The following is a 26,625-nucleotide window of genomic DNA, read 5'->3' on the forward strand; positions in this document are numbered from 1 at the left end:
TAACTGCGCCAAAAATGCGATTTTATTCCCCAATAACGTGCAAAACAAGAAAAAAATAGCAGTTTCATTCATTTTTTGTCATTGAAAGCTAAAAAGGAGCAAATCAATAAAAGAAGTGAGAAAGAATTATTTATAATCGCCGAAAATTGCATGCTTTACTTTAAGTTTCAATCCTTTTGCATCCTGTAAATTTTTCAAACATTTTGAAAAGTGGAAGTTATTTTAACCTATGTTACTTTTTCTTATTTTAATAATTATTTCATACTTTGAATAAAATTAAAATGCACTTATAATTTTATAATATGTGTAGAAAAAATGTCGTAAGAATTCATAAAAATATCGATATTTATTTTTAAAAAAACTGCGTTTGAGAAGTATAATTTCGACCACACATACATGCATCCTTTTCTTTAAAAATATTTTTGAAAAAGTAGTTTCTTTAGCACATTAATTTTGCCTCTGCATTAATAATGACATGCTTAATTGTCTTCCAACTACGGATTGTCCTTTTCCAACAACAGCAAGGAGCTATTGTTATTAAAATAAATCTTATTGAAGTCGTAAACAAAAGGTAGTAAGATACTTTACGAGACGGTAAATTTTTCTTCTACCGACGACGTAATAACAGCAAATGTTTACAACAGTCATTAATATATTTTCTATCTTGGAACATTATGGATGCTCAAAGCGCAGCGTAAAAATTTTATGTTAGAGCTAAGAAAATATTTATATTGCCATAGAAATATATCAATCACTTATTCATAATAAACATTCGTTTAACCTGCTATTATCTTTCTCCTGAACGTTTTCTAAGCTTTATTTATTAGTTGTCAAATATTTTTAGCTCTAAGCGCTGTATTTATACAGTTTTTCGACCACAAAGAATTTTCAGTAATGTTTTTTTTTTTCGAGAAGTATTGTTCGTGCGTATAAAATAGACTCAATCAAACAACTGATCTACTATGTATGCTCTTTTATGCTTAAAAGTGTATGCTTTACATTCACTTGCTTCACATATAAAAAAGTGCTTATATGTATAATAAGTGTTCTTTACATATAAAATAGACTCAATGAAACAACTGATCTACTGCGTATGCTCTTTTATGCTTAAAAGTGTATGCTTTACATTCACTCGCTTTACATATAAAAAAGTGCTTATATGTATTTAAAAAAAAAGTGTTATCTGTATATATAAAGTAGCTTGTCCTGACTGACAATCAACGCACAGCCAACCTACTGAGGCTACAAAGCTGAAATTTGGAACATAGGTTCATTTTATGACGTAAGCGGGTGCTAAATAAGGATTTTTCGAAATTTCGATTTTAAGGGGGTGAAACGGGATGGGGAATGTTCTTTACTCATATGCGAAATTCTCAAGAGTGGGCTCGAATTCAGGGTCGAACCAGGTATTAAAAAATTCGAAATTTTACTAGGTTACGAGTATTCCATCCTCATCCACGTAAGATGCTAATTAAAAACTCAATTTTATGTCCACTTGAACATACGTCTATGCCAAAAAATGGTCCGATTTTTTCGGTTTTTGTACCTTTGGAAAGCCAGTAAAAAAATAATCATTTCGAAAATATACGCAAGGACTAGAACCGCGGACATCGAAAAATGACTATAAAAAAAGTTATGAGGGTTTGAAGTAAAAATTAATTTATTTCTAAAAGAAATTTCTTCCTCCATTTTTTGCGCGGGATTAGTTTTAGCTTGAAGAAAAGCTGAACAGTATTATTTGTTGCCATTTCGTGCTTGAGCATATAGAAGTTAAATTTCTTATAGCCGTTTGTTAATGCATTGAGGCTTTGTAGGTAATTTGGGTATTTTTAAATATTTTCCTTTTGGATTATCGTTTCGCATTTTATTGCTGTTGTGCCTGACCCTGTTCGGATTTAATTGCTATATACGTTCATCCATGCATCGTAGCCATCATTTTCTTTTTTAAACTCCGACAAACAATGGAAGGAAGATTCAAAAAAACGGATAGACCGATTTTGAAAAAAAAAAAAATGTTCGAAAGGAGAGTTAATCGAGAGTGTTCTTAGCTAGGTTGCATTTTTGGATGTCATTAATTAACGAAGATATTAATTAAAAACAAAAAGTTTTTAGCAATTTTTGCAGTGAAAATGTAGTTAATTTTTTAAAAATTTGATACCAAAATAGAGATTTTTTTTCCGCGTCTGATAGAATGTGTTTGGAACTTCCATGTTTCATAGAATTCGAATTATAACGTTTTTTAAAGCAGATTTTAATAACGGTTAAGCCTTTATTCACGCGATTGATAAACGAATTCATTGTTGGCCGACTTGGAAATTAAAAGCAATGATTTAAAATGATATTTTAATTTGTTGCCAATTTCTATTCAATAGCAAACAAAGTACATGACATTGATTTTTAATAATATAAGGCTTTTAAAACAATTTTCAAGTTTCCCTCTTGATTCTACAATTGCGACTCAGTCGGGGCTTTTTAAAAATTTTTATTTTATCGTTTTTCTGTCAGGGAATACAACTGTCAACTCTTACGGTTGGTTTACTTATCCTTGGCAGAAATAGGACTTCACTAATAGTGCAATAAAATTTCCGCGTTCTTCTTTATACTAACATTTTATTTTGTTTAGTTGACGCATTCAATTCAATTTACACTATTCAATTTATGTCTACTGCTCTCTATGGGCTAAGTATAACTTACGATTTATTTGAAAATTATACTTAACAATTTAAAATAATAAATTTGTTTCATTGATCGGGTGTACTTTGTGCTTCTATTTTAAATTTGATGTTTGACCTAAAGTTGGTGTTCAGGGAAGGTGATCTTTGTCTGTGCTATTGGCAGATTGATTTTGAATTAGGAGAGACCGGGGCAAGATGACTATGCTAATAATTTTCGTGGTTTATTAATTTAATTTTAAGGATAGTAAAAGTAATTTTACATGAGCTGTTAGAGTAGACCTTTGTAGTGTTAAATATATAACCATTTTATTTGTCAAATAAAAATAACGAAGGATATTTTTATTTTTTCATAACCTTAACAAATCGTCATCTTGCCCCAGTACTGGGGCAAGATGATTTTGACCTAGGGGCAAGATGACGACGTTGAAAAAGGTTGAACATATTTTATGTTTTGAATATGTTACCTAATTTTACAAATGATAACTGTGTTTTTACATCTTATTAAGTATCCAATTAAGCGTAATGCGTTGTAGCGTAATGTTCAGGTGTTAAGTTGTACAATTAACAATAGACACAAATAAAAATACAATTTTCATGATTTTGCACATTCCTCATGCCACCACTTTTGGCTTTTACAGTTCTGGATCCATTCTTCTGTTGGAGGGTCTCAAAATTCCACTTTCCAAGCAAGGCATCTTAGAACACTCTTCTTTGAATTTGATGCAACTGCATTGCTTATGATGAATACATGCACACAGTAATAGACATGGACCTACAGGAACTTGGTCTGAATTTTTTTTACTCCCTTTTTAGCTTTACAAACTTATTTTCCCTGTTTTTTTTTAATAATTCTTTTTTTTCTTCCGCTTTGCTCCTTGTTCTGACATTTCTTTGATGGGTGTGCTTGTAAGAATGTTTGAGCTTCAGTTTTTGTTGTCTCGCATTGAGTTGCTTTAGGCATTGCATTGAAATCAAAAACGCTAACATGCTTCTTTGGTGTGTTGGAATCAGCATTTGCCATAACTTCTGCTTCGTCAGTAGGGTTTATATGTTGGTTTTCTACTCCCAAGGTCTGAGGATTAGCACTATTATTCTCAGTTTCAGAGCCAACAACGTCCTAGTCCGCTAAAAACAAGAAAATTATGAGACTCGATACCTCATTCTTTAAACCCTTTTTCGGCATTTCCAACTGTAGCTGCTTTGAAAAAAGCGGTGCTCAAAAGCTCACCAATATATTATTCGGTGATAGTTTGTTCTTGATGAATGGCCATAAAGTTGTCACATGCTTGGCTATAGTAGGTTTTAGTGGGCAGAAAAATGACGCATCAGGATCTAGAGACGATGCGATGAGTGAAATGGCAACCCAATCATGATAATGTTTTTTCACTGTAATATAAAATAGCCTGCAAAGCTATGTGAGATTTATGATTTTCAATAATCAACAGAGCAGAAGATTCTTTGCTTCGTTTAATTCATTCAACTAGTCATTTGATCAACTAGTTTATAAATAGCTCCTGGTCACCCACTTTCGAACGATACCTCCCTTGATTCAATGCGTCCCTTAGCCCCAGAGGAGAAGCGCAAGGTCGTGTGGACAAACACACAGAGCTTACAGGAATTTAATAAAGTGAACAACATAGTTAGTTCAATATATTCCGAAACGCGGGTAATTGGCAAGCTCGTCATCTTGCACCACGTTGCTGCCCGTCATCTTGCCCCAGACTGCCTGTTTGAACGGATTCTTCACCATTGCCATAAAAAAAGGAGATTAGTTGACATATATTCATGGTAATAGGTAGTATTTAAACTAATTTACTCATAAATACTCAAGAGACACGATATATCCTATATGTATATGCAGCAGAGCTTACTTACATGCATAAAAGTTATACCGTGGCAACGGTAAACAATAAGAGCTTCAGAGCTAACACAAATATGGCGATTTCAGCGTCTCTATATTATTGCTAGAGAGCCAGTTGCATGCAGTTGATGCAGTTACCTAGTTTAAAACGGAAAAATTAAGGCATTCGTCATCTTGCCCCGGTCTCGCCTACAACTACTTATCATCTGTATGTGTATGTATATAAAGTAGCTTGTCCTGACTGACAATCAGCGCACAGCCAAACCTACTGAGGCTACAAAACTGAAATTTGGAACATAGGTCAATTTTATAACGTAAGCGCGTGCAAAGAAAGGATTTTTCAAAATTTCGATTTTAAGAGGGTGAAACGGGATAGGGAATGTTCTGCACTCATATGCAAAATTCTCAAGAACGGGCTCGAGTTCAGGGTCGAACCAGGTATTAAAAAATTCGAAATTTTACGAGGTTTACGAATATTCTATCCTCATCCACGTAGGATGCTAATTAACGGAGAGATTAATTAAAAACTCAATTTTATGTCCACTTGAACATACGTCTATGCCAAAAAATGGTCCGATTTTTTCGGTTTTTGTACCGTTGGAAAACCCGTAAAAAATAATCATTTCGAAAATATCCGCAAGGACTAGAACCGCGGACATCGAAAAATGACTACAAAAAAAGTTAGAAGCGTATGAAGTAAATATTAATTTATTTCAAAAAGAAATTTCTTCCTCCATTTTTTGCGCGAGATTATTTTTAGCTTAAAGAAAAACTGAACAATATAATTTGTTGTCATTTCTTGCTTGAGTATCAAGAAGTAAAATTTCTTGCAATTGGTTTTTATCGCATTTGGGCTTTATCTGTGCGTGTGTGTGTGTAGCAGTGCATCTTTATACATAAAAGGCTTCTTTTGTGTGTATGTATGTATGTATGTATGTCCGGGCTAATCTTTAAAACTACAACAACGATTTTAACCATTTTTTCACCATAGATAGCTACATTATCACGGAGCAACTTAGGCTATAATTTATTCCTAAAAAACTTCGTTTAAAAACGTTATGATGGAAAACAGTACATGTCATGAAATTTCCCTATTAAATCAATTAATATAAAACCCATTGTTACGAAAATTCGTTGCCTTACAACAGCAATATTAAAAGTAATCATAATTAAAATTTTGAATCAAGGCTTCTCCGGAGCAAACATGAGTTTAAAGTCATCTAAACATTTGGAAACTCTACGTTTTGCAACTAGACGTTAAATCCCGGTTATCACAAATTTGCTATTTCAACTGCGCTTGCGCACGGACTTTGCTTTTTGGGCTTTCTGTTTTAAGATTTCGTGTTGCTTGTTTATATTTCGGTTGAGCTAGAGTCCCAACAATATAATGAATGCGATTACAATATTTTCACAGCGATTTCGGGATACATTATATTAAACTACGGATATAAATAACTGATAATCTTTATTTAAAAAAAAATGACACTTCAATATTTATTGGTTTGGAAATATTTATTTAACGTAAACGTTAAACACGTTATGTACTTTAAAGATGATTGGAATATTACAGATATCCGTCTTTTGCGGATATTTTACGCTATATGTAAACAGCTTAGTATTATACATTTGTATTTAGGTTGAGGGTTCGGCTTGTATTAGAAGTGATGCTGCAATTCGAGTACGCTCTTCTGAGGTTAAAAATTTGGCCCTGAAAAGGGCCATTGTTTCGTAGAAAAATCAGAAGACTCCGAATCCATTAATAATTAAGACGCAAAACTCAATCTTTACCGAGGCGTAAAAACTAAATCAAAGAAAGCTTTGTAATTTATAATTTTTATCTGTTGTTATCTCATATTTATTAACAAATTTAAAATGTTTTTAATTACTTTGAGCAAGAGTTTTGAAATCAACAAAGTTCGTGCGCAAGCGCAGTTGAATTGGCAAATTTGTGATAACCGGGATTTAATGTCGAGTACGTTTTGCATACTTAGAGAAACATAGTAGAGAGCTTTTTTTTTTTCTTTTTGTGTGTATGTACTATTTAATTAAATAAAGCGCACGGTTTTTTAGTGATCTTTGTTTCTGTTAGTTCATATTTTGGAAATTCTTCAAATTTTTATATGCTTCAGTTCGTGCTTTCGTTTCCAAATAAATAATCGTTCGTTCTTTATACTTATTGCTGTTTTACTTTTATGGGTAAGGGCGAAGCTCTATTTTTAATCACGCCAAAGCAGTGTGTTTTGAGTTTTTTCAGTTAAAACAGAAAACGAAAGAAAGTAGTGATTGTTTCTCACAATTATTACTGACCCAGGCAACGCCGGGTATTTTTGCTAGTTTACATATAAAATAGACTCAATCAAACAACTGATCTACTGCGTATGCTCTTTTATGCTTAAAAGTGTGTGCTTTACATATAAAAAACGTGATCATATATTTTAAAAAAAAAGTGTGTTTTACATATAAATTTGACTCAATCAAACAACTGGTCTACTGCGTATGCTCTTTTATGCTTAAAAAAGTGTGCTTTACATCAAGACAGTGCTTCACATCAAGCACATATTAGAGGAAGGAGAATATAGTGCTCCTGAGCATTGTTGACGCTCAGTAAAATAGTAAAGCACATCAAATGCGTACGAAATGGGGACATCAGTAAATGCAATCGGAATATCAAGATTTCCACTACGTGCTCTTTATCGTGGAGTTTGACGCGATTTTTGAGTTGAAATTAATTTATTATCTTGAACAAGCAATGACGCTCCACGGAAAAAATATTTTGCCATCGCTTGATATTAGCACCCTTAGCTTTCCTTATTTTCAACCGTTATTCGGGTGGATTTGTCCCAGGAAGAACGCCAACATTGCTGAGGTGGACTATGTATAAAAAAAAAGTAGGAAAGCAAAAATAAGTTAGAAAACCTTCTTGATTTTTTTTCGATTCCAATTGATTCAAAATAGTCTAAAATTTGAACGCTTATTTTGAGTCCGATTGTCCACATTAAAGGTAATCCACGGGAGCCAAATTTCGCTTTTATTGGCCAATCATCATCTTTTCTTCAAAGGGAAAAAAAAACACTTTTTCGCAAAATTCTGAGAGCTTTTCTGTATATTGATAATGTCAGTGCTCTTAACTTTTTATTAAACATCCTGATTCATAACCATGTTTCTGGCCCGCTATTAAATTCATGTAATTTGAACTAACTATCAATTTTCTTCCGCGAGTTTTGAAGCTATGCTTTTTATGCCACGCTGGTGTCGGGAGTGAACTGAAAGAAAAGACGACATAAAAAAGCGTTACACCTTTAAAGTTTACACCCTTAAAGTAACTCGTTAACTGAAGCCTCCGTGGCACAATCCGCTGTTAACCGAAAGGTTGATGGTTCAAACCCACCAGGGAAAATATGTTTTTTTTTTTTTTCATTTTCGTTTTTCTTGAATTTTTAAATACTTTTTGGTGTCGTATCTACTTCAAAATTTGTATTCACTGTAATTAACGTTTAGTTTAAACAAGTGCAAAATGTATCACGATGCTTTAAATTTCATTTTTTATTTTTTGTATTTCCTGAATTTTTAAACACACTGGTGGACAATTGCTAAGGACAGATGGCTAAAACAGCATTTGCAGCCACAAATGGGAAGACAAGCAAACATGGAAATTGGCATAGGTGCGGATACAGTAAGGCGTGTTGTGCGTATGCAAATTTTGGATTCAAGACGTTGTTCGTCACGTGATAGCACTTATAAGCGATACAAAGGATTTGGCGCGAAAGTACTGTTGTTCAAAGGCAGAGTCTACGCGTTGCACAGTTCTTTGTGATCCGTTCTTAGCAAATGTCCACCAGTGTACTTCTAGGTTACCTAGCTACTTGAAAATTTGTATATATACTGTAATCAACGTCTACTTTAAACCTGTACAGAAGTGTTTCACAAATATTCTTTAACCAAAATTTTCAATTTTTGTAATTTGGTTTTGAAATCCTTTTGTACCTGAATGTGAAACAGGTGTTCCACTTAGGTAACTTCTTTAATCCCTTTCTATTATTGCAACATGCAAAAAAAAATCTTTTACTAAGGGTTAATGAAATGCATGTTATATGATTGTGTAGGATATGATAAATAATTTTGATGCATTTAACTGCAGTAGCTGAAACTTAATTCGATTTGTTGTTTTCAATTTTCCTGACATTATAAGATTATATTATTCAATAACTCTTTGTTAAAACATAGTTTTCGTCGGCCTATCCTACGACTGCCCTTTTTTTTTTCTTTCTTACAAATTTTGTTACTTAACACTGCTCTTGTATACTCTAAAAGACCAGTTTCACAACACACGTTTCAAAATTTTTGGATACAAAAAATAAATAAACAAACAAATAGATTGAAACAGTACAGTAGAAACTTAAAGGAAAAAATCCAGAATTGAAACTAATTATTTTAAAATTGCATTTTACGTTTTTTTTTAAACAAAAAAGAGTTTCAATCTAAAGAGTATTGTTTTTCAAACTATTCGCAAAAGTAATAAAATAATAGTTTAAAACACTAAAAAAAACACCCTTTCGTAGCAAAATGAACTAAAAAGTGAAAAATAATCTTTGGATGATAGTAGTTGACCAATCACTTAATTTTAATGTAATACAAAAAAGCGTGGGGTGCTGTCTATTTACATTTTTGCTTGGACAACAAATGGAAGAAATTCAAGACAACTGATAAGAAGCCCCCCCCCCCCCACGCTTTTTTGTATTACATTAAAATTACGTGATTGGTCAACTACTCTCGTGCAAAGATTATTTTTCACTTTTTAGTTCATTTTGCTACGAAAGCGTGTTTTTTTAGTTTTTTAAACTATTATTTTATTTTTCTGTTTTTTAGTCTTTTCTTGGAGAGTTATCAGGCGACGAAATTATTTATAAAACGAGTGCGAGGTAATATCTTAAAGTTAAGACAAGGGCACCCCGATGGGAAGCTACTGTGAGTCATCGATGTATGTTTGCGGAAATCATATTTATATTACTTTAAAAATTTGAGATGCATTTGAATAAAAGTTTTTTTCAACAATGGTCTAATCAGCAATGAATTTCCAATTGAATGCTCACCTTAATTTTGGCATGAAATTAGTTAAAACAATTATATTTCATGTTCTAATTACCTTGAAACATTGGAACAAATTTTGTCTGATGCAGAAAAATTAAAGGTTTTTGTAGATATTTTTAAATAATTTTTGCGAGCATTTTTAATGTATTTTTTTAAATTTTGTCCTTTTTCACATTGTTGGATTTATGACAAAATATTGATTAAAATTGGAGGTAACTAACAATTAAAAGAGTTAATTAATTAATTTGATTATAGAATATTGCATTGTCATCGGTTCTGAGGTCGCGTGCCAAATTTCAAAAGAATTCGATCGCAGGAAGTGGGCGAAATTTGAGCTGCAAGATTCCGTTACAAGATACATACATACATACATACAGGTGAAGCTAATAAAAGCGTGTTAAAAATAAGATGTTTTGCTGCATATCACAGTCATTAAATATTTTAAATAAAATGAAAAAGTATAAAATAGTTGGGGTAAACCTAACCTGACAGCATTGTGAAGCCTTTGCATACCCTAATCGCAGCATTGCGGTGCTGCTAGGTTAGGTTTGCCCCAACTACAGTTGTTGAAATAAATAGAGCAATAAATAACGCTTTTCTTAAAATGTATAAAAGTATTTAAATAAGCTGAAACAAAAATGATGTTATATAATTAGGTACGTAGTAACAATTCCAACAAGGAAGTTTCAATGGCAATGTCATTATTACAGTATCCGAATCAGCAGCTCGAGTTATAGTATCAAACAGGAGTTATATCTTTTATTACTATTATCTAAATAACACGAAATCACGACTCAAGCCAATAAGAATACCTGTTTGCATAATTTATATCTTTCACGTCAAGACTGTCAGTAAAAAAGATTTTGGAAGTATTAATACTGGAGTTTTTATGACAGATGTCACATAAGTTGCAATGCAACTTGTTGAAAAAACGAATTTTATGGCTCTAAGATTCGCGCATTTATGAATATATATTTAAAAATATTGTGTAACACCTAAAGAAAGCTTCAACGTAAAGAAAATGTACGTGTACTAATGTTGAGAAAACGGAAGAGTACATATTATTTGTAGTAGATGCATATAATATTAAAATTTTGTATCGACATTGACTTCGTCAATACAGCAAGCAAACATTTACCAGTTGAATTTCAAATATTTGTTTCGGAGTAACAAGTAACGTTTTATTCAATGACTAAGACCATGGTTTTTTGACAGAAATGCAACAACAAACTTCGACAATGCATGAAAATGAATTACATCTCAAAAAAGCAAACAAAATATTAATGCATAAAAGCTTTACGTCAAAAAGAAAGAAAGATCCTTTTCGGTGAATGGATATGGAGCTGTTTAATATGAAAAAATTGAGAAGAGTATTGCATAAAAGTAGCATTGAAAACTTTTTTTCTTAATTACTAGAAATGAAACTATATTAGAAAAAAGGCACGAAATCTTTTTTTTCTCTTAATACTGTTAGATGATCTGTCCTTGAAAATCAACAATATTTTTCATTGAAAAAGGGAATTTCTTTCAAATCCGAAACATGTGTCTCAATTCAGGTGAAAAGTTTTTGCTTTAGTAACATTATTTTTACAACTGCACAAATAAATATTATTTCCTAAATGAAACATTAACTTGTAGCAGAATTTAAAGGGAAATACTTTTTGCAATAGTTGTTATGAAATTGAGTTAAAAAACAACTTCAGGTCTGTATTTTAATTTTCTGATATTTTTGAACTGTTTAATACTTTATTTTGTTTTATTTTTTCTGTATGCTTAACTGATGTATGTTAAGAAAGAAATGTGTTCTTCCTTGTTTTGAAAAGGCTCCACTATTAACTCGTTATCTGTTATGGTTGCTGTTAGTGGTGGAAACTGTTTAGTCGATGTAGAATTTTGCATAAGGTGAACCATTTTGAGTTTGAAGTCCCGTTGTCTGCGTTGCATTGCATATTTCAGGTTTCAAAATGCTATCTAGTTTGTAATACTATTTGAAAATAGATTCTAATTTGATATTTTAAAGTGTTTGTCTCCATTTCAAGCCTATGAGATTGCCCCCAAGAGGAAATCGACGAGTATAGGTAAAATAAGTTTTCATTAATTTATTGAACTATTCTTTGCCACGAACAATTATTGGAAGACTTTCGTATGTGGCTATCCACAAATAATGCCACGCTTTGAGGAGAAGAGGAGTTCGTGAAATTCTGAGTTTCTGACAAGTTAGAGGGAGGGAGCAACAAGAAAAAGTATATGAAGCATTTTTTACAAGAAAATCAAAGTGAAAAAAAAATGCGACATGTGGCAAAGGAGAGGGATATAATGAAGTGTGACACTTTTTAACAAGAAGGCGATATGTTCAACAATTTTTAAAGAAGGTGTGACACCATTTATAAACAGTCCTATGTGCAGTAGATCTCTTAGGTGGAACCTGAAAGTCTGATAGACATTTTTTAGCTTCAAAACGCTAGGAATAGTTTTTCGGTTCTGCTTGTACGCAGCTAAAGTATCTAGTTTAAATTCGAATCGATTTAGTTATTCGAAATTATTTCCTGACAACAGTCATCCGTTATAGTTTTATTTAAACTTTTGTTTTAAAATTAAATTAACAGTTAGCCTTTTAATTTTGAATAAGATCAAAACTCGAAAGGACATTCTCAACACATTACAAAAATAGTAAGACAAACAAAATCAGAACTTGGCTATCATTGCATAAATAAACCGTTTTGTTAATACAGTCTCTTACTCTTTCTCCAAAAGAGACAATCGCAACACAACCCATCTCGAGCGAGCTATTCCATATTTCATAAAATAACAAACCACATTTGTTATTTCCAGGGTGCAAACACACATCGGAAATTCGTGACCCATCTGCTAAATGAGATAAATACGTGATCTTGAGCATTTCGGAATCGGATTAGGAACCTCCACTATAAAAATATGCGAGACAATGAGTATAATACAAAAGCTTTACCCAACGTATGGTATGTTCATTACTGAAATATTAATGATGAAGGAGGTAAATTGTTTCAAATAGCATGCTATTAGTAAAATGATATCAGGAGGTATGTATCCAAATTGTTGGTTCTTCATTAAGTTAACCGTGTCATTATCTCTGGAATAAAGCTTTTTCAGGTACTTAACTGTTTGAGAAGCAAGTATTGGAAGCAATCTATATAAATAAAACAGAGAATCTATGTGTGTATGCATGTATGTTCGCTATACAAATCCACAGTTTACGTCGGATCTCGACCCAAATTTAGCAGGGAGGTTTTTCGGCAACAGAAGGAATATGGGGGGGGGGGGCAACTCTAAAAGGAACCGAACCGTTCGAATTTTAATTTTAGGGCCCGAAAATATCATTTTTCTTGTATGAAGGTGTAAAAATGTTTGCAAATAATTAGAACAAAATATTCATGGAAAACCCTAATTTTTTAGCATCAGTAAAATTTGTTCCAATGTTTCAAGGTAATTAGAACATGAGTTATAACTGTTTTTAACTTCTTTCATGTTAAAATGTAGGTTGGCCTTCAGTTAGAAATTCTTTGTTGATCACGGTCATTGTTTGACAATGCTTTCATTAAAATGAGTAGCGTGAAGAAATATCATTGAGAAGAAAGATCTGCTGCCATTTTTTTCTCTAATATGAACCAATGAAATGCTGACTTTTGTTTAGAGGCTTTTCCTGTAAATGGAGGATTTAAAAGTTTTCCTTTTTTGTTATTTTTTCCGCAATCTGCAAGGAAATTTTACAGATTTTTCTGGTTCAGGCTTGAATGTAGAATACGCGTCGCTTAACCTAACTTTTATTTTCGAGGTGGACCGTGCAAAGCCGGTTGATACAGCTAGTCTATATAAATAAAACAGAATATCTGTGTATGTATATATATGTGTGTATGTTTGTATGTTCTCTATGTAAATAAACATTTTAAGTCGGATTTCAACAAAAATTTGGCAGGAAGGTTCTTGGGTACACGAGAAGGAAGGTTTTCGAACGCCAAAAAGGAACCGAACTGTTCGAATTTTAATTTTAGAACCCGAAAATGGCATTTTCTAATATGAACGTGAAAAAATCCTCTTAAAAATTAGGACAAAATATTAATGGAAAACCCTGATTTTTCATCATCGGATAAAATTTCTTCCAATGTTCCAAGATAATTAAAAAGTGAATTATAACTGTTTTAAACTAATTTCATGCTAAAGTGTAGGTAAGCCTTCAATTAGAAATTCTTTGTTGTTCACAGTCATTGTTAAACAATGTTTTTATCAAAACTTCTAATGGTGAAGAAAATCATTGAGAAGAAATATCTGTTGCCATTTTCTTTCTCGAACATGAACCAATAAAATTCTGGCTTTTGTTTTGAGGCTTTTTCTATAATCGAAAGATTTAAAATTTTTCCTGTTTGGTTATTTTTCTGCTATTTGTCGGGATATTTTACAGATTTTTTTTGTTCAAGCCTGGTTGTTGAACACGTATCACTTGACGAAACTTTTCTTTCCGAGAAAGACCGTGCAAAGTCGGGTGACGCAGCTAGTCAAATAATGAAACACATATTAGACAAAATTCAATAAATAAATTCTTTGAACCTAGCAAACTGACATTGATAGCAAACGAACACAAGGCCTTTTTCAATATTTAAGAAACTTAAATATGTATGTCTAAGATTAAAAATATTAAAAAGTACAGTGTAACGAGAAAACATGCCAATTTAATAAAGCATTTTAAACCTTTCAAGTAATAATTTTATTTATTTTGGAGTTAAGATATTGGGAGGCAAGATCGCTCAACAGGCTGTTATTGGGCAATCAATTTGTATTTCAGCCTACCTGTTCTTAGCTCTACTGTATTGTAGTGTGTGCTCATAACTATTTAGTTCTTTGTAACATTTTTTTTCTAACCATTGTCGAACAAAACTTTCAGTCACACACTTTTTTTTTTAAATTACTTTACAAGATTCTTTAACAGAAAATGATAAAAGAATGTTTGTTGAGTTGTGTTTTGGAAAACATTGTGGAAAGCACGCAATCCCGTGTCCTAGACTTGATCACGGCTTTTTTCCTAACTGTAGTTTATTTTTGCAGAAATTTTGTGAAAACGCCTTTACTTTCTCAATAATTTATCAAATTTCATAAGTAAAGGCTCATTGTAACTTTTTTTCACCACTTTCTGCGAATAATAAAGAGACAACTCACATTTTCGTTGTTTTATCGAGAAAACCAATTTTTATTTATTTAAATTTTTTTATTATGCATTGCTTTAATGCATAGCATCGTGAAGTAGAAGACTCATCGACTTTTGGTTTGAACGTCGTGCTTATAATGAGAAAGTTATGAGTTTGAATCCCCGTGGTCCTTAAAATACCGTTTTAATGACGTTTTTCTTCCGCAAATTCTGATTAAAATTCCTATGAATATATAATCTAAACTCATTGCAGGATTCCAAGATACAGCTATGTCGTTAAAATGAGGAAGCAAGACATTAATTTTAACTTTGAATCACAGCATAACTTCTTAAAAATATTTTAACAAAACAAAGGCATCGATTTCCAATCTATTTTGTTGCTTTATTGCGCATAGCTTTAATGTATAGCATCCCTAAATTAAAGTTCATTAGCTCAGTTGGTAAGAGAGTCCTGTAATAGCGTGAAGGTCATGGGGTCGATCCTCCCATAGGCCAGAAAATGTCGATTTGGAATGACTAATTTTCCTCAGTTGAATTCGAATCCAATCCGAAGAATATATAATCTTAACTCATTGGGGGCAGAATTCTAATCCACAGTTGTGCTGCATTAGCACGCAAATGTAAATATCATGTATATTATTTTGCAAATTTTTTTTCGTTTCCGAGGGAAGGAGGGTACGCCAGAACTTTCGTGATACTTCATCAAACTTCAAGAAAAAGTCATCATTTTAGAGATTTTGAAAAATAAACAAGTCACATTTGGCTCTAAAGAAAAGAAAGAAATCGTGTATTTGCAGTTCTTTCTTCAAGCGCGAATGCTTCACTCGGGTCAGCTAGTATACTTAAGTTGTTATAACATTTTACGAACTACCACACGCAGTTGCAACTGGATTAAGTGTACGCAGTCCTTTATCTATATTGCCCATTGTCCGTTTCCTAAACATGAAAAATTTAATTTCTAAAACATTCGTTTGGAAGGAACTTCAAATAATTTAAAGACAGTATTTGGATGACTGCTTGCTGTCAGCGCAAACTAAAACCGTTCCAAAATCAGAAACAAACCGAAGACCCTAAAAGCGTATTTACATGCAAGTGTCGATGCTTAGAACAGTTTAAAATACCAGACAGTGTTATTCAATAAAATCAAAGAGAATGATCACTTATTACAAGCAAATTTCTTGCATCTAAAATGAGTTGAAGTAGATATTTTAATTCACAAGTCTTAAAGAGTTTTTTTTTTTTTTTTTTTTACCAGCTTGTCCTCACTTTTCACTTTTATGGTCTAAGCTTCTTCTATAATGCTTATACGATGCGCTAATAAAGCCATGTAGACAAAAAAGTTCAATCCCCGTTTTTCTGTGTAGGACAGCAAAATAAAAAAAAGAAGTTTGATCACGGTTTTATCGTCATTAGAAACCTTAACAGTTAATAAAACATTATCAACAAGCCATTTGTCATAAACAAGTACAAGTGTAACTTTTCAGTGCCCCGAATGTGGCGACTAATTTTATCCTTTCCATTGATAATAAATATGGAATTTTTGATAACGTTTTTATGTTTATCAAATTATGTGGTTTAATGAGTGTTTAAGATGGCAAAAAAAAAAAAAAAAAATTCAACTAATTTTAGCTTGAAAATCCTTTTTGGCTTCTTTTTAGAGTTGTCCTTATTAGGGAGCCCTTTATCTAATATGATTAACTTGACTTTTTTCGTTAAACTGTTGCCAAACATAAAATTAACTTAAATTTTTATGTGGAATGATTTCTTTCTCGTTTTTCGTAAACCATTTATTGAATCGGAGCCAAATGATGAATGAAACAATGAGCGAGATATTAAGCTCTGAAACTTTTAGATTGGCCTTACTTGGAACACTTACTTTATAAATATTCATACAGATAAAGTGCCTTTATTGTATTTGTAGGATGTAATTACATTTGCAATCTCTCAAATCAACCTAGTAAATAACATCACAGCCATTTAAACTTCAAATATGACGTAGAATATCCAAGGTTGCTATAACCAAGGTGTAGACATGGTTCTGTAAAAAAACCAAAATTAGAGAATGTCAGCATTCACCGATGATTCACAAAAAAATATATCTGTTCCATCGCCGATATCTTTCATATGCTAATGTTTAGATTCATCGACGAATATCGGTATTTACCAGACTTCAGCCTTGCATAGTGACTTTTACACACTCAAACCTGTTTTTGTACGGTCTTTTTTGTGCAAGTTTTATTTTTTTTATTGAGCTATCACGATTGCTTATTGTTCTTTCTCACTTGACTGTTTTTGGAGTGCTATGATTTTTTTTCTCCCCGCTTCCTCTGCAGCACCACCGTCGACCGGCCTCACGATGCTGCTCCTCTAGCGAAAACCTTCTCCAGATTGCGTCCATATCCTACACGCATACAAACACACACGCATGCCTACGCGCGCGCGCACACACACACACACACACACATATATATATACATACCCACACACATACACAAATATACACACATATACCCACATACTCATGCCTGCACACAGACACAAACACACGCTTACACATACACATACACGCACACATACACACACACACACACACACGCCTGCACACAGACACAAACACACACACCCACATACACATATATATAAACACACATGCCTGCACACAGACACAAACACATACGCCTACATACCCACACACACACATGCCTGCACACACGCAAAAAAAACGTGATTATTAACGTAATTTGAATTTAAGATGTGAAAATTCTTTTTTTTTTTTGTGAGGTATATAAAAAATTTCAATCAGATTGGGACTCAATTCACGAGCTAATTTATCAAACATGTGCGAGGTAGTATCTACAAGTGCGACAAGGACACCCCGATGGAAGCTTACTGTGACCTCCCAAAAATTTCTTTTTTCGGGAAATTTTGCCTGACGATTCGGCAAAATTATCATCACTTGGCTTATTTTGACTTTTTAGGATCTTTAAAGAAGCAATTCCTAGTTATTTCGTAAGTTTTGGGGTTATTTTCTACGTGAGACTTTTTTTTATGCGGTCCTTATCCATGGCATAAAAAGTTATTTATAACTGTGTTGTGAAAACTATGTTTTATAGCGACTCGTGAAATTTCGAATGATATTTTAAAGGTTTTTTTTTACGTGATCCCTATCCACCGCACAAAAACAGATTTGGGTGTATGTACTTTACTTGTCTTCAGCATAAAAATTGAATAATTGTTCGGTTTTGATTGCGGAACAAACCTAAATCTGCTCTGCCAACTGTTTTCACCTTGACAGACGTAAAATTTGAAAAATAAATCCCTCTTTCCTTTCCAACAATTCATGCTCCTTCTCCTCGAATATATAAGGTGGTTAATTTTAATCAGCATAATTGCATCCACTTATGCTCTCTGCCATCATTCTCTCTTTAATCAAATGAACTGTAATGCAGAATGATTTGTTAGTCGTAATTGTACTGGATTCCGCCGTTAATTGCCGATGGATAACCGTATTAGGTCCGAGTTTATTTAGCGATAGTCGTCTTTCCTCAGTCGTAATTATGATCCGTGTACAAGTTATCTCGCTTGTGAATTTAAAAGATGTTTAAAATTACAAGGTTTATAAAATTGTTTATGTAGTTTTTAAGATTGTGTCAACCCCTTAAGGACCATGTAATATGGAAAAAGTATATGCATAAAACTATTAATTGACAATGTAAATAAAATGCATAACAAATTTCCAAAAATTGGTTCAGTAGATGTTGTGTCAATGGATGGGACATTCATGTCAATATAGTCCATAGGATAAGGAAAACTACAACATTTTTTTTTAATGACTAGTTTATTATTCAATTCAGAAATGTTTGTATACTTGAGGCAGTGAGACGCAAAGGGATGTAAATGAAAATTTTTAAGTTTTGAGAAAAACGAGTTTAAAATTTCAGTCCTAGGTAGACTTTCATTGATTTTCTTTCTAAATAATGCACCAGGGCTACTAGTACCATCTCTTGCCCCGAGACAGAGGAGAGGTTCATATTCCATCTCTACTGATTTTAGTTTCTAATTTTAGTTTAGTAAGTTTTTTATTTTGGCACTGGAGGGGAGGAGGTATCCTAATGCTTCTCAATGCCTGAACTCATGACATTACCTTCATTTATTATGCATTTAAAAAGTAATCTTGAATAAAAGTGGAAGCATAACAGTATGAATGCAGATGTATCTCATTTTTGATGCATTTATTTATTTTTGCTAATATTACAATTACGATGTCTCAAAACATGAACATTTTTTTTTTTTTTTTTGTATACGATAACTTATGAAATTTTTTTTAACTCAAGAGATATTGCTGTCCCATGGTCCTCAAAAATGTAGTTACTCTTATTCAAAAATTACAATGGAATGTTTTAGTATATTTTTTTCAGAATGTGTCATTATTTTATTAATGCATCTGCTTCAATAAAATGGGTATGCAGTTGCACATTTCTTGAAAAATAAGTTGAATTGTTGCAATAAAATTTAAAGTTAAGTCAGGCGACATAGAAGCTAACTTTGGGTGGGCAAACCTAACTTGGCAGAGCTTTAATGCTGTGATTAGAATCTGTGTAGCCTTCACAGTGCTTCCAGGTTACGTTTGCTCCAACTACAGTTAGTTCGCAGGACGTGCTTCTCTGGCAGAGAAACTAATAATAACTTTAGAAAAAATTTCTCAAAAGAAGTAAGTTAAATGCACCAGTAGTGGCCACTGCTTCAGTAGTGGCCACTTTAAGGTTTATATTTTAAAAATAAGGATTCTGGGGGTCCCAGTGGATTCAAACTTGCAGGAGGTAGACCTCAGGCTATAGTATAGTGGGCAGTTCAAGGAGGAGTAGGTAGAGCATCATGGAAAATTTTTATCAATTATTAAATACGGTCGCCTGGATTGTCGATGTTTTTTCAGTTGTCTTCTAACCCTTCTCCGTAACGAGGTATATAAACAATGTGTCGTATTATGAATAGAACAATGCTCAAAAATAATATTTTTAGAGCTGTAACCATGTTATGAAATGTGAAAGATCATGTTTAGAGCGTTTTCAACTTGAAATAGTTGCTTTCTTGGCTGGCAGTTTACCTGGTCACTACTGGTACCAAAAAAGTTGGGAAATTCAAAAGTGGTCACCGAGTGGCCACTACTGAATCAGGAAGGTTTTTCACAAATCAACTCAATTTTCCTTTTAATATGTTGTAATCTCTTTACATAAAAACCTGCCTCATTTCTGACATAATATTATTGTGTGATCTAGTAGTGGCCACCTGGTGGCCACTTCTAAACAGCAATATGGCCACTACTGACTCATGTACATTATATAATGGCCACTGATGGATTAAATTTGAGGTTTGAAAAAAATTGAACAAATTGACATTCTGGCATTTCTAAAAAATGGGACGATTAAGGAAGAGAAGGGCTATAATATGCTCATTGAGTTTCAAATATGGTAATTGATAGTGTAGGCCCACAGTTTAAAAAAGTCATAAAAATATGTTTCACTGTGGCGACTGCTAGTGCGTTTGCCTGTTCTATGGACAGGCCCGAATTACTCAACAGGCCATCCCCTAGGCCCATACACCCTTGCCTAGGGGCGCATATCACGGGGGGGGGGGAATTATTAAATAGTTTGTTGGTAAAAAAAAAAGAAACAGGAATTTGGCGCGCTAGTACAAAAAGAGGAGAAACATTCTACTAGAACCGAGAGAGAGATTGCAACCCGCTTGCTGAGCAGGTAAAAAAAATGAAGGGGGAAGGGCATAATGCTTGATCGAAGTTATCCCTTTTTCTAAGCAAAGCAGATAATTTTTAATTTCTTAGATTTAAGCAATCATTTCTTGAAAATACAGATTTTTTTAAAGTAAAACACTTATTAGAAGTAAGTAACAAACAGTAAAATTAGAAAAAGCCATGATATATAAAATTACCAGTTATAACACTTGTTTATGGAACAATTTTTCTCTTTGTAATCTAAATCATGTCAGTAAGTATGTGTTTTGCAATTTATAATCTATTGATTCATATTTATTTATGACTGCTAATAGTCAGGGACGCCCAAAATTCAAATTTTTGGAAAGGGGGAAATTATCAGTTTACCGGATAAAACTTCAAAGCTTACCGAATAAAAAATAGGAGTATGGTACTAGTAGTAGTTTTCTAAATTATCTGTGCTTAGCAATAATTTAGTAGTTACTAAAATTATGCTTACAATAAATAGAATAAATAATCAGAAAAAAATAGAATATTCAAGTACTTAAAAAATAATTTACCAGACAATACCAGAAATTTACCGCCAAAGTTTTATGATAGGTTACAAATTTAAAATTTCCGAAGTTATGAAATATGTAACATTTACGGACTTTGCAATCGGATTTAGAAATGTGTGAAAAATTGGGATTAACACGTAATAGCGTAAAAAACGGCCAAGATGCGTAAGTTTAAGCTAATGTGTAGAATTCGATGAATATGCATGTTCTTGAACTCAAAATCCATGACCAATTGTCAATTTCCATGATTTTTGAGCACTGTTTGCCAAAAATCATGACTTTCCATGACCATTTTTGATCATAGCCGAAATCCATGACTTTCTAGGTGCATGGACACCATGCCTTTAGTAGTATTGAAAACGTATGTTACCAATTTCCTATATCCATTGGTATACCTTGATAAATTGTAGGAAACAAATTGTCCTATAATTACATTGAATTGTGTACTTACTACTTTCTTATGTACTAGTGGTACCCACACGGCTTTGACCGTAGTAGAAAATATAAAAGGTCTTTTGGTTCGCCTATGTATTTACAAATAATGTATGGTGATTTCTCGCCAATTGACTTGCCCATGTTACGGTTCCACGTTATGATAACTTGGTAATTTATTCGTCCATCTTATAATTTTGCTCGGGATAATGTTCTTAAAATTGGAATAGAAAACGAACAAAATCCAATTTTCGAAAATTGCTTCGAGGTGCACACCCCCATGCTACAAACTAACTTTGTGCCGAATTTCATGAAAATCGGCAGAACGGTCTAGGTGCTATGCGCGTCAAAGACATCCAGACAGAGATCCAGATATACAAACAGACTTTCAGCTTTTTTATTAGTAAAGATTTCGTAGTGATAATAATTATTCAGTTCATACTTACCAAAGTTCATATGTAGAATACTTATATAAGTACATTCGTTTTCTTTTACTTTATTTTTTACATTAGCGTACAAAAAATACAAATACAAATTTTCTACTAAAAAATTTTTATTTTATCCTAAGTACGTATGTACTTTGAAGAAAGAAATGTACAATAAAAATGTGATTAATACATTGGTACTTAATGTAACTATCATGTTGAATCAATTTTATCCATCAGTTATTTGAATTTAAAGTGAGTAATGTGAATTCTAAGGAAAAGATGTCAGATGGCCACTACTGACTCATGCATGAGGCCACTACTGAAAATTTCAGATTTCGGAGTGGCCACTATTGGATCAAATTTGAAATTTGGGAAAAAATGGATAAAAAATTTAAAAAATTTAAATACTGGCATTTTTAGAAAATGGGACGATTCATGAATAGTTGGACTATAATACATTTATTGAGCTAAAAAATTGGAATTAATATTGTAGACCCACAGTTTAAAAGAGACATAAAATATGCTTAACTGTGGCTACTACTAGTGCATTTCCTTATGTCTTGAGAAGTTGTAAAAAAACTATTTTATTTGGTATGGAAAATACCTCTGATGAAGAAAAAAATTGAAAAAAATAGTAGCTTGAGAGTTCTGTTTGCTGATCTGTTTTTTTTTTTTTTTTTTTTTTCCCTTTCTTTTTTTGAGACAAATATTTGCTGAAAGCAAGAATTGCTATAAGGCAGGTGCACGAGATATCAGCGACAGCTTGAAGAATTTCTTTGAGGTATTTTGTAGTACAATTTGCTTTTAAAAAACCTTTAAAAAAAAGCAAATGCGTGCCAAAAAGAAAAGCTTTTTAAAAATAAAACAATGAATACATTTTATGCTCCACTTTCGATAATCTCTGTTTAAGAGCAGTTCCACGTAAGAAAAATAACTTAAGCGTTTTAATTTGTCTGCATCTAATATTGATCAAAACTTAACAAAATCGTTGTAATTACTAAATGCAGTTAATGTAACAAATTTACTCTAAAGTGGCGCTTTAAAATATTCTTGTTCCCTTCTTAAAAAGTTCTTGAAAGCGTTGATACCACTAACGAAATAGCTAGAGAGAAAAAACGCAACTTGGTAACTGCATTGATTTCTCTTTAAAGACTCACGCAAGTTTCATTAAATTGAAATTCTAGACGGAAAACTAAAGCCTTTTCAGAAGAATACCACAGCATTAGGTGATATATTTTGGTTGAAAGGCTGTAAATGCAGGTGTGTGCTTGTTTAGAAGTAATAACTAGAGTCATATATTAAATATAACGAATTAAACTTACTCGGGACTAGAAAAGAAATAAAATCTGCTAAAAAAAGCAAATGAATGGAATGTAAGATAAGAAGCCAAATTTAGTTGAATCACATAGGGCAAAGTAAACTAGTTAGGATAACATACATTTTTCAAATTGAACATTAGTTCTGAAAATTACAGTACGTAAAGAGATAACAATCTATTTTATATTTCATAGTAAAGACATTAAAATATAACTTTCCATTTTTAGAAATATTTGAAAATTCAGCTAAAAGTTGAAAATTGTTGTTTTGCCGCGCAGATGGGGAAAAAGTGATAACTAAATTATATATTTTATATTAAATCTTACATTGAAATATCACTTTCCATTTTTAACAATATGGTTGAACCTTTAACTAAAAGTGGAAAATTATTTCTTTGCTCCCATACGCGGGGGGAAATTGGTAACTAAGATATTTTTCTAATGAAATGTTTTTGACTAGATTATAAAAAGTTTTATTTTTACATATGAATGAATAAATAAATTGATGAATGAATAAATTAAAAAATGAATAAAATTGTAAGTGAATAAATATATATACTAAATAATTAATGAGTAAATAAATAAATTAAGTAATTTAGGAGTGAAAAAAGACTGCATAAAACACTGAATGAATAAGAAAATGATTGAATAAATATATGCGTGAATGTAACTGAGGTAATTAATGAATATGTAAATAACATAAGAAATGAATAAACAAATAAATGAAATAAACTTTTTCATTTTGCCCCATTTACATTGTCCGGCATGGTACTTAACAAGTTGTATTTATCATTTAAAATCAAATCATGACCACTTACATGAAATATAGCAACGAACCTTAGTAGATCCCAATTGAATTTTGAGATTCTAATAACAAGAACTGCATGATTTTATCATAATGAAAAATATTTTTGAAAAAGCACAAAACATGACAATATGAGCATCAAGTTTTGGAAATAACTTGTAAGGTGGGTGCGGCAAATAAGGCCAACTGTTGTTGCGAAGGAGTCCTGTCAAAGTGTCTTGATCCTCTTTTACAAAAACTTTTGTTGCTACATGGTTCACTGTAGGTTTATTAGCATAAAAAAGTTTTTAATTGTTCTAAAAAGCTTTATTCATCTAGTTGATGAATTCAAAAAGAAAAATGCCACTGTGTATCGTGATTTTTTCTTGTGATTTGATAACTCTAAAAAAATAGACTCTAGTCCAAAAAAAGCCATAGTTGGCACTACTAGGACTCCTGTGTTCTTATTAATAACACTGAAGGGTCGGGTGGAGCATATGATCCAGTGCTACATAACTGTGCAAAAACTGTCTGCAGGAGTGACTAAAAAACAAAAAAATCACAACTTATCAAAGCCCCGAATATAACGATTGATCTTCTCCTTTTCATTCACGTAAATATGGCCTTTTCGATCATGTTTTTGAGTTTATCAAATGTGATTCAATATGATTTTATATTGAAAATAAATAATTTTTCAATGTTTCTTAGTTTGATAGTTAGTTTTGGCATTTTTTGTTGAGTTAGTCTTATTAGAGATCTTTCTTCCCAATAAGATTGGTTTGCCATTTTTTGTTAAACAACTGCCTAACATAACATAAACTTGAATTTTTACGTGGAACGATATTTTTTCGTTTTTAATGAGACATTTTATGGATGTACAAAGATTGGAGCGAACCATAAATGAGCGAGTTGTTACACCCTAAAACATAACGTTGGCCAATGTTTGAACATACCTTGGTCATTAATCACATTTTTGTTTACTGGGATCAACTACGTGTTTCATAACATTGTTAAAATATTAACGATATTATGTATGAATTCACGCTATAACCAAATAAATAGCAGCTTGGTTCGTAAAATTTTCGAAGCTCTAAATATACACCATTTACTTAAGCAAGCACATAACATGAAAATTTCTTTCTTTATATGCATAATCTTTAAAATACAAAAAGAAAAAGTTACAGTTTTAAATAAATATATTGAATATTTAAAGCATTATACAAAAAATAAATCTAAAGTGACTACAATAAATCTATGATTAATTGAATACCGAAATGTGTGCATTATTGCGGTTCAACGATACCGATTGGCATTTTTGTACTTTAAGCACTTTAAGATTTTTTTATTCACAAAATTTTGTTGTCTGTATGCAATACAGTTATGACATAAAATATATTTTCCATTATGCAGTTCATTTTATGATTTCAAAAGAAATTATTCACTTGATATGCATTATGATTTACCAAAGAAATAAATATCCTCCAAAGAAATGGAAATTTCAGTTACTAATGGAATTTCAATCAAAGCGAGCCGCAGAGACGCGGAACACATTTTACAGAAACAGTGATGATTTAACATTTTTACGACTCGTAAATGTTTCGCATCGACTATATAATCGATTTTGGTACGCGAATATGAAATAGATTTGCTTTCCGTTTTTGAACTAAAGTAATCTCGTTTACGAATTCCTGATTTATATGTCGAGTTAACATAAATTTCATATTGACGATACGTTAAATATTTTTGTTTTGTAAGCTTAAAATGCTTAGTAAATATAATTTTGTTTTCATTCAAAAAAAAAAATTAAATTGTGAAAAATAATTCTATAGGGAAATAAGAGCTTGTACGATCTATATCAGACAATGTGCCGGCCAAATTGATTCGATACATTTATGGTTTCATAAAACTTATCAGTTATACTGAATTCAGGACTATTTTGTCAGTTATTTATATATATATATATATATATATATATATATATATATATATATATATATATATATATATATATATATATATATATATATATATATATATATATATGCCTTACTGTTGCTCTGAGGCGACGATATATATATAGGACAAAATAATAGGAGCACCCAGTTAAAATGGAGTCTTTCTTCGACCATCCACTAAACGACCGCCACGTGATGCAACAGTTTGCCACATAGTGGTGGTGGTTGGGAAGGTATAAATCAAGCATTTGGCAGTGTGAGGTTTACAAGAAAAAACTCTGTATTTGGCAAAACGTGATTATTTCCGATCTCTCCGACGTGAAAAGAGGCATGATCATTGGAGATCGTGTAGCTGGAGCATCAGTTTCTTGAACAGCCAGCCTTGTGAGTGTTTCAATGACCACTGTATCTAGGGTTATGACAGTCTATACAAATCTGTTTAAGTTGTCTCCAGCGAAGCACAACAGTAAGCGAAAGTCGAAGTTGAAGAATCGTGAACGACGAGTGTTGAAGACGATTTTCTCCTGACAACGCAAGACTACACTGGCGTATATGACGTCCGAAATGAATACCCACCTTCAGAGCCCCGTATCAATGAAAACTATCCAACGGGAGTTGCATGCTG

The sequence above is a fragment of the Uloborus diversus genome, chromosome 1 (genome assembly GCF_026930045.1).
Source record: "Uloborus diversus isolate 005 chromosome 1, Udiv.v.3.1, whole genome shotgun sequence".
Classification (NCBI taxonomy): domain Eukaryota; kingdom Metazoa; phylum Arthropoda; class Arachnida; order Araneae; family Uloboridae; genus Uloborus; species Uloborus diversus.